We start from the raw sequence: 12,347 nt of genomic DNA, 5'->3' as shown, positions 1-12,347 counted from the left end.
GTGAAGCTTACACTGCAGTACAGTCATTTAAATCACAGCCAACATTGTTTGAATCACAAGTAATCGCAAACCATTGTAAGCACTTCGCATGCTATCAAAAGATAAAACAAGAAATGAAATCTCCATTCCCACACAAATTCACAGCAGATATATCTTCCAAGCTCAGACTACAGTTCCAGCAGCATTTTTTCCACATTTTTACTCGATGTATAAGTACAAAGGAAATCCTCATATTTCAAAATCCATTTAACTGCGTTTGAGGAGTTTCTGCCTCACCTTCAATTGGTGGCGATTAATCTATAATGTAATGACATGCTAAAAGGCAAATAACAAGAGAGGAATCTAACCGAATTCTATAAATGCCATTCAAGCCATGAATACACTCCATTGAAATCATATTCATGGTGAAACACACGAAATCTTATTACAAGTCAGTTTTAACAGACGAAGGTTTACAATAAATTTTGATGGTAGGGGATGCTGCCTTTGAACCCCAGCAAAGCAATATGTTATCCCATAAAAAAAAAAAGAACTTCATTTTTCTCATTAGTAGATACATATTGCAAAAAATATACATTTTCAGTTATACAAATGTCACTAATAAAATTTTTGTGGAAACTTGTGTCTTCTGTAGCAAGTATCTGTATGATGTCCTGAATGTTGCCTCTTGGCATGCAGAACCTAAAAAATGTGCTACCAGGCGCTTTACAGAAAAAACACACAAAATCCTGGACTGAAAGATTAAAGATACACAGATCAATGGAACAGAAGAGTCCAAAAATAGATCTTCACACATGTGGTCAATTTTCCACAAAAGGGCAGATCAGTGGAAAAGGAAGTGTCTTTTTCACGGATGGTGGTGGAACAGCTGGAATCCACGTATGGGGGGCAGGAGTAAACCTCCACTTTGGTCGGTACTTCAATCCATTATACAAAATGAATTCAAAATAGAGCATTGGGGGGTACCTGGGGGGCTCAGTCGGTTAAGCATCTGACTCTTGATTTCAGCTCCAGCCTTGATCTCAGGGTCGTGAGTTCAAAGCCCTGCATTAGTCTTCAGGCTGGGCTTGGAGCCTACTTAAAAAAAAAAAAATAGGGCATTGACCTAATTGCAAAGCCTAAAACCCTAAAACTTCTAACACACACACACACACACACACACACACACACACACACACACACACAAATGTCTCCCATGACCTCAGATTAAACAAAGATTCCTGAGATACGACACCAAAAGCATAAAAGAAAATTTGAAAAATCAGACTTCATCAAAATTGAAACCTTTTTCTCTGCAAAAGATTAACAGAGTGAAGAAACAAGGCACAGATTGGGAGAAAATATTTGTAAATTGCTGATCTGACAAAGGAGCTGCATGCAGAGTATATAAAACTCTCAAAATTCAACAGTAAGAAAATTAACCCAATTTTTAAAGATGTTCAAAAAGGATATATATATATATACATACATACATACATATATATATATATATATATATATATATATATATATATATATATATATATGGCAAATCAGCCCATGAAAAGATGCTCAGCATTATCAGTCATTAGGAAAAGCAAATTCGAACCACAATAAAATACTACTACATAGCTACTAAAATGGCTGAAAAAAAAATTTAAGAGGTGGCAAAGTTACAGAGCGACTGGACTTCTTATATACCACCAGGGGTGATGCAAAATGGCACAGTCACATGGGAAAATATTTTGGCAGTTTCTTGTGGTTTCTTTTAAAGCTAAACACACGCTTCCATACAATTCAACAATCCTATTTCTAAGGTTTTACCTAAGTAAAATTAATGTTTATTTTCAAACACACAAAAAACGTTTGTGTTTTTTTTTTTACCCAAGAACCTATATACAAATTATTAATAGAAGGCTTTACTCAAAAGCTCCCCCAAACTAGGAACTGGACCCTCGCTAAGTGCTAAACACTTTTCGAAGTATTCTGTGTGTTTTCGTGCTGTGAATGCTCACGACAATCCTAGGAAGTGAGTACTGTGTGATCCCCACTTTACACAAGGGAACCGAGGTACAGGGAGGTTACGTCAGGCATTAAGAGCTGGGATTTAAGGCTGCATGGCCACAGTCCGTAACCATATTTTAACCACTACAATATTAATTCCTCTGCATCACAGAATGAAGGAGTATGTGTATAACCCTTGGTCTAGCGTGAATCCTATGGAAACATTCAGAGAAATCCTATTCTAAAGTTTCTGCATTGAATACCACCAACTTAGGAACTGCTGTACAAGAAAGTACATATATAAGCATATATAGTTACAGTTAGGCAGGGAGATAGTGTTTGTACCTCTGCAAAAGAAATAGCTGCTGACGTATTGGTTTCATTTTTAAGATGCATTAGTGTGTGTAAGTATATATACGTGCCAGCCGACTTTTGCAATGACAAGGTTTAGTGCCTTTTGTAAAGCCATAGCTTTGCTTATGAGTGTCACCATGGGCTTTAACTTTTGCCATCAGTCTTGACAAATGTCTGAGCCACAGGACTCCCAAGGAGAATTCCATGCAATTTCTTGGCATTCTTTCACGCTATTTGAATGTAATTTACATACCAGAGACTGTTAAAGAGTCCCGGAACCTGACTGCCTGGCTCCTGGTCTCACCTCTACTGTGTAACTCTGAACAAATTCCGACCCTTATCTGGACCTCCACTTGGAATAGGACACCGGATGGAGCACCTAGGCTTAGTGGGCCTCGAGCAGAGATGTGATTGTTGACAAATACCAGAAGGGTCCAGCCCTCTGCGCACAGTTGTTCGTGACCAAGTGCCCAGAGCCTGGAATCTTCCCACAGAACATCTTCCTTTGCCATTGACCTTCATACCCTCTCAGTTCGTGATTACAGTGGCTGATAATAGTTACCATGCGAGCACCCTAACAGGATTAAGAACAAAGGTCTAAGTTAGTACTCCGCATGTGTCCGTCTTGGTCTGCATGCTCCCTCTTCCTGTACCCCCACCTTCCCTTCTGTCTGAGGGAAGTCTGAGTCACCCAGCTCTGATCCTGGATTTGGTTATGCAGAACGCTCTCAGGTTTAGAAAGGGATGGAAAAAAGATTGCAAGGTGTAACCAATATAACTTAGAAATGGCAAGGATTGGTTCTTGAAAGAAAGATTGAATGAGGAAGAGGCTAGTCAGCCAGGCTTATGGAGTCTCCCGGCAGACACTTGGGTTGGGAGGGAGGGGGTGATGGGGAGAGAGGGTCTTTAAGATGCTTGCGACCCATTAATAATCCCCCCCACACACACACACACACCTCTCTTATAATTGCATTCAGTTCTTTTGTTTTTGTTTGGGGGTGGTTTTTTGGTTTGGTTGGTTGATGTGGTTTTTCTTGTTTTTGTTATGGGGGTTTTGTATGCTCATTATAGAGACCAGCCTTTGGGAGTCTCTAGCTATACCCACGTAGCACTATCATTTATTTTGCATGTGTGCGGCAGGCATTGTGATAAGCATTTATGCGTTTTCTCATTTGACCCTAAAACAAAATACTTTTGAGTTCGGTATGACTAGTATCATCACTTTGATTTTAGGGATAGGAGATGGAGGTTCTGAAAAGTCAAATGACGTGCCCGCACCAGTTAAAGGGCCAGGGCCAGATGTGAAGCCAGGTCTTCTCACTCTTTCATTCAGCAACTATTTACCAAGTGCCGCCTCTGTGCCAGGCATTCTGGGACCCTGAGATGTAGCCATGAAGTAGACAAAGTCCCTTGTCTCTTGGAGCCCACGTTGTAGTGAGGGAGACAGGGGGAAGGAAAGCCAACAAATGAGTAAGTAAACAGCACCACTTCAGATGGTAAAAGACAAGGGGCCCCTCAATCACTAATCCTCGGGAGTCTTTGGGTGGCTGGGGCAGAAGCCTCCAGACTGGGGTCATTACTTTACGGTTCTATCGGCCGCGTCCCGGTCGCGGAGATGCGCTGGGAGCGGCCGGAGCCGGGCTGGCAGCAGGCGGCGCCCCAGGTGCGTCCCCGGGACCGCTGCGGGGAAGCCCCGCCGCCGGGCAGCTGAGCTGCAAGTGTGCCTCTGGTGCCGAGGTCCGGAGTCGTAGGCCCCTGGCAGCGCTCAGTCCGGGCACTGGGGACCCGAGCGGGCCGGCCCGCGGCGACTGTTGGCCCCGCGCCTCCCTGCCCCGCGCACGAGACTCAGGCCCCAGCCCCTCGCCCAGTCCCGCCCCGCCCCTGCCACGCGACCTCACCGCCCCCCAGGGGATCCCTGGGCAGCCTCAGGACCTGTCTGCACCAGGTGACTCTGCCCCTGCCTTGGGACACTCCCATCCATGGTCGACCCCAACTCAACCTCAGGACCCTCTCAGCTCCAGATGCCCCCAGGCTGACCCTTATCCCTCCTGAGGGACCCTCCCGTCGGAGGTGACCCGGACCCTGTCAAAGGCTCAAAACAGCCAAAGTAAAACCAATGAATCACCGAAGTCGTAATCAGCCAAACTTTATTGTGCACGCACCAAAATGAATTTGCAGACCAGGAAGGAAGCTCGGGGGATACATTGTAATAGAGCAGCTCCCACAGCGGGACAGCGGAGACTGTTCCTCACAGCGCTTCGTTACAACATTGCACTTTTCGGGGGCCGTCTGTCAACCTCGGCACATAGTTCACGTTTTGCTCATCATTTCCACAGGCACAGCAAGAAATGATCCAAGTCAAGTTCGCCCTGCCAAAAGAGGCCACAATAAGCTCTGCTCCCAGGACTAAACTGGCTCTGTCTGCTCAGGGACCCTGCAAGGCTGGTCTCGGTTTGTTTCTGATTTTAACCACCCTAACCCACGACCTTCCTGCTGAGGTGACCCCGACCCTGAATCACCACCCGCAGGCCTCCCCGCCCTTCTCCTCTCCGCCCCACGACCCTGGACACACCGCAGGATGCTGGGCCTTCCAACCCGCCCTGCGGCCGTTTTCTAGAAGGTTCCTCGCCCTCTGTCCAGAGCTCCCAGGGCCTCCCCGCCCGGCCGGCAGTCCGAGCCAGGCCCGAGGCGGCCACTCGCCCTCCCTCCGCGACACCGGGGCCCGCGCCCAAAGAAGAACAGTGCTGGGGGCAATGGCTGAACGGCCGGGGAAGGTCGAGGTTCGGGGAGCGACTGCGGCAGCCGCTGGAAGCGCAGGTGCACGCCACGACGCCCCGCCCCGCTCTGCCCTAACCCCGCCGGGAGCCCGGCGCCCCCTGCCGGTGGCGCGCGGGTGCGCGGGGTCTGCGCAGGCGCGGGCGGGGCGGGGCGTCCGGGCGGGCCGGGCACCCGCAGGGTTGGCGTACTGCGCACGCGCGAGCCGGCCGGCGCGCCCCCTGCAGGAGCTCGAGCCGCCCGGTCAGCCCCGCCGCGGGTTGCAGGTGCCCCCTCCCAGCCGGGCGGCCCAGCCGCTGTCACCACCGGCGGTCGTCGCCGCCGCCGCCGCGAGGCCGAGCGCAGCCGGGCCCGAGGCCGGGGACCCCGCGAGAGGGCAGCGCGCCGGCCGCCGCCGCCCTGGCGCCGAGGGTCGGTGAGTGCCGCCGGGACCCGCCACGCGCGCTCGCTTGCTCCGGAGGCTCGCGGCAGCCCCCCGCCCGGCCGCCTTCCTGCCGTGGCCGCCCCCCTCCCCCCGCCCATCACTCTGCGGCCGTCCCCCTCCCGGCACCCCGCCCCGGCGCGGCAGGTGCACCTCCCGTGGAGGCAGCGCCTGGCCACCGGGACTCTGGCTTCCCCTCGGGCCGAGCCTCTGGGCGTGTCCCCCTCCTCGAGAGCGTCTCCCTCCCGCCGGCCCCCGAGCTGGACGCGCCGCCGCACCCTTTGTGCCGAGCCCGGGAGGGGGCACAGGCGGCACCCGCTGGCCTTGGTCCTGAGGCACCCGGAGCATCCGCCCGCCAGAGCCTTGCAGCCCTCAGGCCGGGAACCCCGGCAGGGCCGCCGGGATGCTGCTGGCTCATCCCTCGTTCAGAGAGATTCCCAGTGTGGGTGGGAGTCCTTCCCCACCCTGGAGTCCGCCTCATTCCCGGGAGCCAGAATGGGGGGCCAGGGGTCCACTGTTCATGGTGGGAGTTGTGTGGTGGACAGAAAGGCAGGGACGCCTAGCCTGGGTGGAGAGGCCTGCGACCGCTCTCAGTAACCTCTGGAGTCGGTATGAATTTGCGTTTACACCTGTGTTGGCGTTCAGACAGTACGCTGTCGCTTCATGAGGGCCGGTTTTGTCTCCTGCACCAGGGTTTAGGACAGGTGTGTATTTGGTTCATGAATGAGTGCTTTGGTCACTTCCTTGGACGTCACCTAATTAAAGCCCATCACCTTACAGGGTTTATTTCTGTGTGTTGGCTCCTTTGCCTCCTGAACTTCGAGCCCGCTTACTGCCACGACTGGATCTTGTCGGGCTCGCATTCCCAGCACATAGCCAGAGTCTGGCACATAACAGGCACTCAAGAAACGCTTGTTGAATGGGTGGCTGACACCCTGAGACAGAGCCAGGGCCTGGGCAAGGTGCAAATGAAAGTCAGCCTGGCTTTTTTTTTTCCTACTGAACACCTGTGTCATTTGATTGGGAACGTTTTGGGGCTGCCTTTTGTAAACCTGAAAGGATAAAGGTTGTTTTACAAAGTTCGTGTCAAGGGAAAATAAGAAAAAAAAAGGAGAACAGGTAAAAATGGATGGCCTGGGAATCCCCTCACCTGTTTTTCAACTCCTTGCAGATTTTTTTTTTCACGGCACACTTGGTCATCACATCTGGCAAACAGGATGACATCGTTCCCCCTCCGAGGCCATCTCCCATCATCCTGATGAGACAGCCATTTGAACAAGACAGAGCAGCTCAGGTTGTTCCTTCAAAGACATTAGCCTTACACGGTGCATGTGCCGGTCTCCTGGGAACCTGTTTTGACTTGGTCTCGAGTGGGAAGGCCCAGGGAGGACTCCCTCCGTGACTGTTTGTTCTCTAGCCCTGCTTCCCACGACGACAGTAGACCTATCCGCTCTCGAGTCAGTGAGGGGGAAAGCATTCTAGAAGTCTGGGGAGAAGGATGGGCAAGGCTCTAGCATGACGGAAAGACCGATTGGATGTGATCCCTGCTCTTGGGGCCCTTAGGATGTTGCTAGAGTATGATTTATTCACCAGTAGCTGTGACGTAAGACAGGTTGAGATAAGTAGCAAGCGAGGCATCAGCAAAGCTGCAGCAGGCGTCCAGAGGCTGAGGCGCGAGAGCTGAACCCTGACCGCGTGTCAGAATCGCCAGGAACGGGGGAGCCTGGGCACATCGGTCAGTTAAGCATCTGAGTCTTGATTTCAGCTCAGGTCATGATTGCGTGGTTCATGAGAGTGAACCCCAAGTTGGGCTCTGCAGTAACTGTGGGGAGCCTGCTTGGGATTCTCTCTCTCCCTCTCTCTTAGCCCCTCCCCCACTCGCTCATGCTTGCACACACCCTCTCTCTCTCTCTCAAAATAAATAAACTTAAAAAGAAAAAGGAATCACCCAGGAATGAGTCCCGTGCCCAGACCAGAGCCTAGAATCTTCCGGAGTGGGCCTCTGATGTCAGTTTCTGTCTTGAAGCACCCCCAGAATATTCTGTCGTGCAGCCAGGATGTCCACGGCTGCTTCTCAGAAGGGCTTGGACCGGACTGGGAAACGATTTTCCAAGAAGACAAAACCCCAAAAGTCCCAGGCCCCTGTGGGAAAGTGTATGGTGTTGTCCCACTGTCCCTGTCCCGGGAGACTTGGGCTTTGCTCATCCCCCGAATGGCTCAGAGATTCAGAGTCAACAGGCAGACAGGTACCTTTGCAGGAGCCGAGTAATGAGCCTGAGCCGTGGTTACCTCTCCCTGGGGGCCCTCAAGTGCCTCATTACCTCATCTCCTCCACCTAGAGAGGCAGGACAGAACAGGGATGGGACCAAGGCTCCAGCAGGGCTGAGGGAAACAGGAGCTAGCACAGGCTTTGTGGGACTCTCTCCTGGGCCACACCTTCGACTTAAAAGTACACCCCACCAAGCCCTGCCAGGTGACGAGCTTCACTATAGACTCGGAGCTCTGCGACCCTAAGGGGACACCCTGGATGGGGTGGGCGGTGCTGGTGAGCGTGAGGCCAGCAAACCACTGGCGGTCCAATGCAAGTGACCACAGCCTTGAACCCAGCCTCCGGCGGCTCTCGAACAATGACCAAGGCTTGTGGATCTGTTCCCACCTCATCTATGCAGGGGCCACTCGGGTAAATACATCGTCCACCAGCTGTTTCTTGTGCGCTGATATGCATCAAAGAATTTGAGCTTGTACCCCATGGGTTTTAATTATTTATTTGTTAAGTAGAGCCTTGTTCTAGTGTCCTGAAAATCACAGACCTAAATACATACAGAAATACAGACCTTTCAAAGGGACAAGAGGCAAAGCAAACACGATTAAATTTGTTCCACGCATTGACGCTACCAGACCAACCTTAAAAACATGTGCTGTTTTTATGATTATTTTTTTAAGTAATCTCTCTGCCCAGCTTGGGGCTTGAACTCCCAACCCCCAGATCAAGAGTTGTGTGCTCTGCTGACAAGGCCAGCCAGGCACCACCCTCGTATGTTGTTTCTAAAAGAAAGCCTTGTGAGCAAGTCTCCATCCCATTTATTTTAATTTTTTTAATGTTCATTTATTTTTGAGAGAGAGAGAGAGAGAGAGAGAGAGAGAGCAAGCAGGGGAGGGGCAGAGAGAGAGAGAGAGAGGGAGACACAGAACCTGAAGCAGGCTCCAAGCTCTGAGCTGTCAGCACAGAGCCCGATACTGGGCTCGAACCCACGGACCGCGAGATCATGACCTGAGCCGAAGTCGGATGTTTAACCAACTCCATCCCATTTATGAAGCCTTGGTGAAACCTGAGTCCCCTGGTCGGCAGGTCTGGCTCTGGGTTCTGTGTATTTCAGTTCCTGGTTCTGGTGGTGTCACAGGGAAATGCCATGTTCACAGCGTCACTTGTGAAGCCACACAGACCGCGCTCCCAGCTGGGAGACTTGCTTTTCACTCCTGCTTATCAGCCTGCGAGGGTTCTTGGGGCCCTAGGCGTTCAGGGGCTGTTGGGGCAGGGAAGCTTCTGGCGCCCGAGGTTCCTGGAGTGTGGGTATGAGCGTGTGTGTAGATGGCTCTCTTGCAGCGGACACCCACTCCAAACACCCTTCCGAGCTCTGGGGTTTAGTTTGAAAAGCCGCAGCTCTCACGCCTTGTCACTTTTTCTTTGAAGGGACAGGTTTGAGTGTGTTGGCTTAAAAGAAATCAGCTAGCTGACATACTCACGCAGTCATTCGCCATTGAGTAAAAGAAAAGGCCTCTTGGAAGAGAGTTTGCATTTCCTCCTTACGTGCTGAGTCCTGAGATAACCAATGATCCTCCCGGTCACTGACGGTGTTCACGGTCACTTCCCAAGTCCCGACAAAGTATCAGAAAGCTTCAGCTGTGATTTCGTTTGTTTGCTTTAATTGAGCACAACGCATCATATCCCGAGTCATGTGAAGCCCCAAGACGGGGGCGAGGCTCCAAGCAAAGCAGTGGGCGGGGGCCCAGGGCCACGCCGTGTCTCAGAGCCCCTCCTGCCCCCCGGGGTGCGTGGCCCCCAACACACAGGCCAGCAGGACTGCCACGGTCCTTTCGTGTACTGAGTGTCGGTAAAGCCCATTTGTCCCTCAGTTTTAAAGAAAAATACTTAACAAGTGCGATTTGTCACCGTCTATTCTAGTAGGTCGTCTTGCTCACCCAACTCACAGCTCAGTAGTGGGGTTCACTGGCAGGCACCAGACTCTATGAACGTGCCTGCTGTTTTCAGCCTGTGTTTTACGGTGTTTATTTATTGGTATTAAGACACTGTATCTGCAGAATCCATTGAAATAGACATTTTCATGTTCATTGGGCACCTCCCTGCAAAACAACCCAGAGATCGTGGATCAACAACTGAGGAGCAGCATTACTGCCCTCCCCCAACCCCGCTGCCTTCTCGGCACAGCGGCACAGCGTCTGAGGCCTCAGTCCACTTCCCTTTCTGGCTCATTCCCTGCTGCTCCCTCCCCAGGCGCTAAGAACTACGGCCGCTCCCCACCACATACTCTTCCACTTTTCCGTGATCTTATCCTGCCCCCCCCCCCCCAGCTACTGGGACACTCGAGACTGGCCTCCCTTGTCACCCACCCCAGGAGCCTTCCCAGAGCCTCCCTCCCCCACATCATGCGCACGCACACAATAAACCCGATCTTCTCCAGAATCTCCCGACGCCTCCTTTGGCTCGAGCCACGGCACTTACGGTACACGTACGCGTTCGCAGGCTGTGAGCATCTTGGGTTAGGAATGTTGTGATTCCCATTTCCAAACCCTCGGCACCCCTTGCACAGCAAGAACTTGGCAGATGTCTGTTGGATGAATCAATGCTTTTTTGTCTTGTGTATCGTAGAAGATTCTATCCACAAGCATTAATTAAGTACCTATTTGGCGTGTACACACGTAGGCCTTTACTACCAATGACTGTTGTGGACTCCCCGTGTCGATGAGGAAATGCCTCCCTAGCTGAGACAGGTCCTCACCAACCTGACTCCTCAGGAAAAGCGCCGAGTCCCGGCCAGCGCCACCAGAAAGGCCCTGTCTCTGTTCCACGCCCGTGGAACGGATGTGCTTTTCTGCTCCCTGTGTGACACGCGGAGGGAGGCCCAGCTTTATGGAGACCCCCCCCCCTACTTCTCACCGTGCCGTCCTCCAGCCTGGGCAGACTTAGGCTCCCCTGGGAGGAGATGCACTGAGCTCAGGATGTGACAGGAGCTCGTGACCCAAGGGCATGTGCCCTGCACCGGGGCTCTGGCCATTTCCCCTTGCTGGTCTCGAGGCCGCCTCGGCAGTGACCTCTCTGAAAGCATTAATGCCACCCTGTTCCTTATCGGCTGAAATGAAACCTGGTTTTGCATGAGCACACAGACGGGGTGGGGGGGGACATGTTCCAGCCCAGAATGGGAAAGCACAGGTGAGGCAGTGGAGGTGCGTGGGCGTCTCGGCGCACCCTGAAGAACCCCGCCAGCGAGGCATCTGCACAGTCACAGTGCCCGTGAACTAGCACGACCCACAGGTCTCGAATGCACGCAAGTTACTGGAAAAACCATCTGTAGAGGAATCCTGTGCGCCACTCTGAGAGCCCTCAGGAGCTAGCAGGCCACAGTGTGCGCTGACTGTGGACCAATTCAGTGACTCACCTAAAAAGCAAACATCGAAATACTCAACGCTTTGTGAAAAGTTTAATATTTTAACAGTGAACAAACAAAGCTTTTAGTGGGGGCGGGGGCAAGCTTTCCCTTCCCCTCGTGGCTCTGCCCCTGAGGAGCGAAGGGAGCCCCACAGGGGAAGTTCTCAGCGGCTCTTATGGGGCGGAGGTGGCGGCTTTGCAAGTGGCCCCCGCCTGAGTGTTTGCCGTGGGGTGGAAGGCGCGGGGCTGGCTCCAGGTCGCCGTCACCGCCACTTCTGGGGACGCTGTGCCTCCGCGTTGAGTGTTTGAAGCAACTTTTAACTTCCTTTCCTCATGTACCTTTGCTTTCATAACCAGAGAGTTTCCCAGATTTTGTAATTCTGGGAATCTCCTTTAAATTTCTTTTTGCTGGAGCAGACCGGAAGCAAGTACGGCATCGGTTGGGACTTTGGATGGCGCCGGGTGTGCGTGAGGCCACGGGCCCGGTGCCGGAGAGACACAGAAATAAACACCTATCAAAGTGGCGGGGCTCCAGGAGTATTTTCTGTGTGATTTCTAATGTTACATTGTGGGAGCGACACATGTGATTTTATAAAGATGTCGACTACTTTCAGGATCCACGGGGATGTGGTAGTTAGGAACACAGGCAGGGAGGGTCACGTCCTGGCTCTGCGGCTTTCTTACTGTGCGATCCCGGGTCAGGTGCTTCCTCCTCTCTTTGTAAGAGTGGAGACGGCCGAAGCCAGGGCTAGAGGAGCTCTAGAAGCATAAAAATGATGTGAATGCTTCTCTCTCCATGCATTGGGGGGAACGAAGACCCACCCCTGCGGCCTCTGTCCCCCTGAATCCTTCTTTCTCTGTTATCGGATCTGCTCTGTCTTAAGTAACACACTTGCAATCCGTTTTGCTGTTCGTTTTCTAACTTGGTGAGAGGTGTTCCATGATCGCTTTCCACGTTTTGCTCTAGAGCCCTCCCTTCGCCCAGAGGTGCCCAAGAGTCATGCCAGCGAGCCCCGGGCCCCTCCTGATGTCCCGTGAGGCGTCAGCCACCCTGCCGCACTCGAGAGGCCCGCAGGCCCCACCCCAGAGCCCTCGAAACAGAGCTGCGTCCTCCCAGCCAGTCGTGCCGTAGCCCTGGAGGGAGACCGC

General features: G+C 52.4%; 1 protein-coding gene and 1 long non-coding RNA gene across 2 annotated transcripts in view; both read right to left on the bottom strand.

Moving 5' to 3' along the window:
- ABCA3 (ATP binding cassette subfamily A member 3) overlaps positions 1-4,133 on the bottom strand; it is an 87,599-nt gene extending 83,466 nt beyond the window's left edge. Inside the window, exon 1 of the mRNA XM_049637313.1 lies at positions 3,918-4,133. The gene's annotated coding sequence lies outside the window, so the exon portion shown is untranslated. The remainder of the gene's footprint in view (positions 1-3,917) is intronic.
- A 334-nt stretch (positions 4,134-4,467) lies between these two features.
- Positions 4,468-5,093, bottom strand: LOC125927188 (uncharacterized). The gene is made up of 2 exons (XR_007459260.1): positions 4,910-5,093; positions 4,468-4,706 (listed from the first exon to the last, which is right to left on the bottom strand). It is a non-coding gene; the product is annotated as an uncharacterized LOC125927188 (long non-coding RNA).
- Between the last annotated feature and the right edge of the window lie 7,254 nt (positions 5,094-12,347).

This window comes from Panthera uncia, chromosome E1 (assembly GCF_023721935.1).
Source record: "Panthera uncia isolate 11264 chromosome E1, Puncia_PCG_1.0, whole genome shotgun sequence".
In the NCBI taxonomy this organism is placed as follows: domain Eukaryota; kingdom Metazoa; phylum Chordata; class Mammalia; order Carnivora; family Felidae; genus Panthera; species Panthera uncia.
Note: the sequence above shows the minus strand (reverse complement) of the source record. Positions and strands in the feature narration are given on the sequence as shown.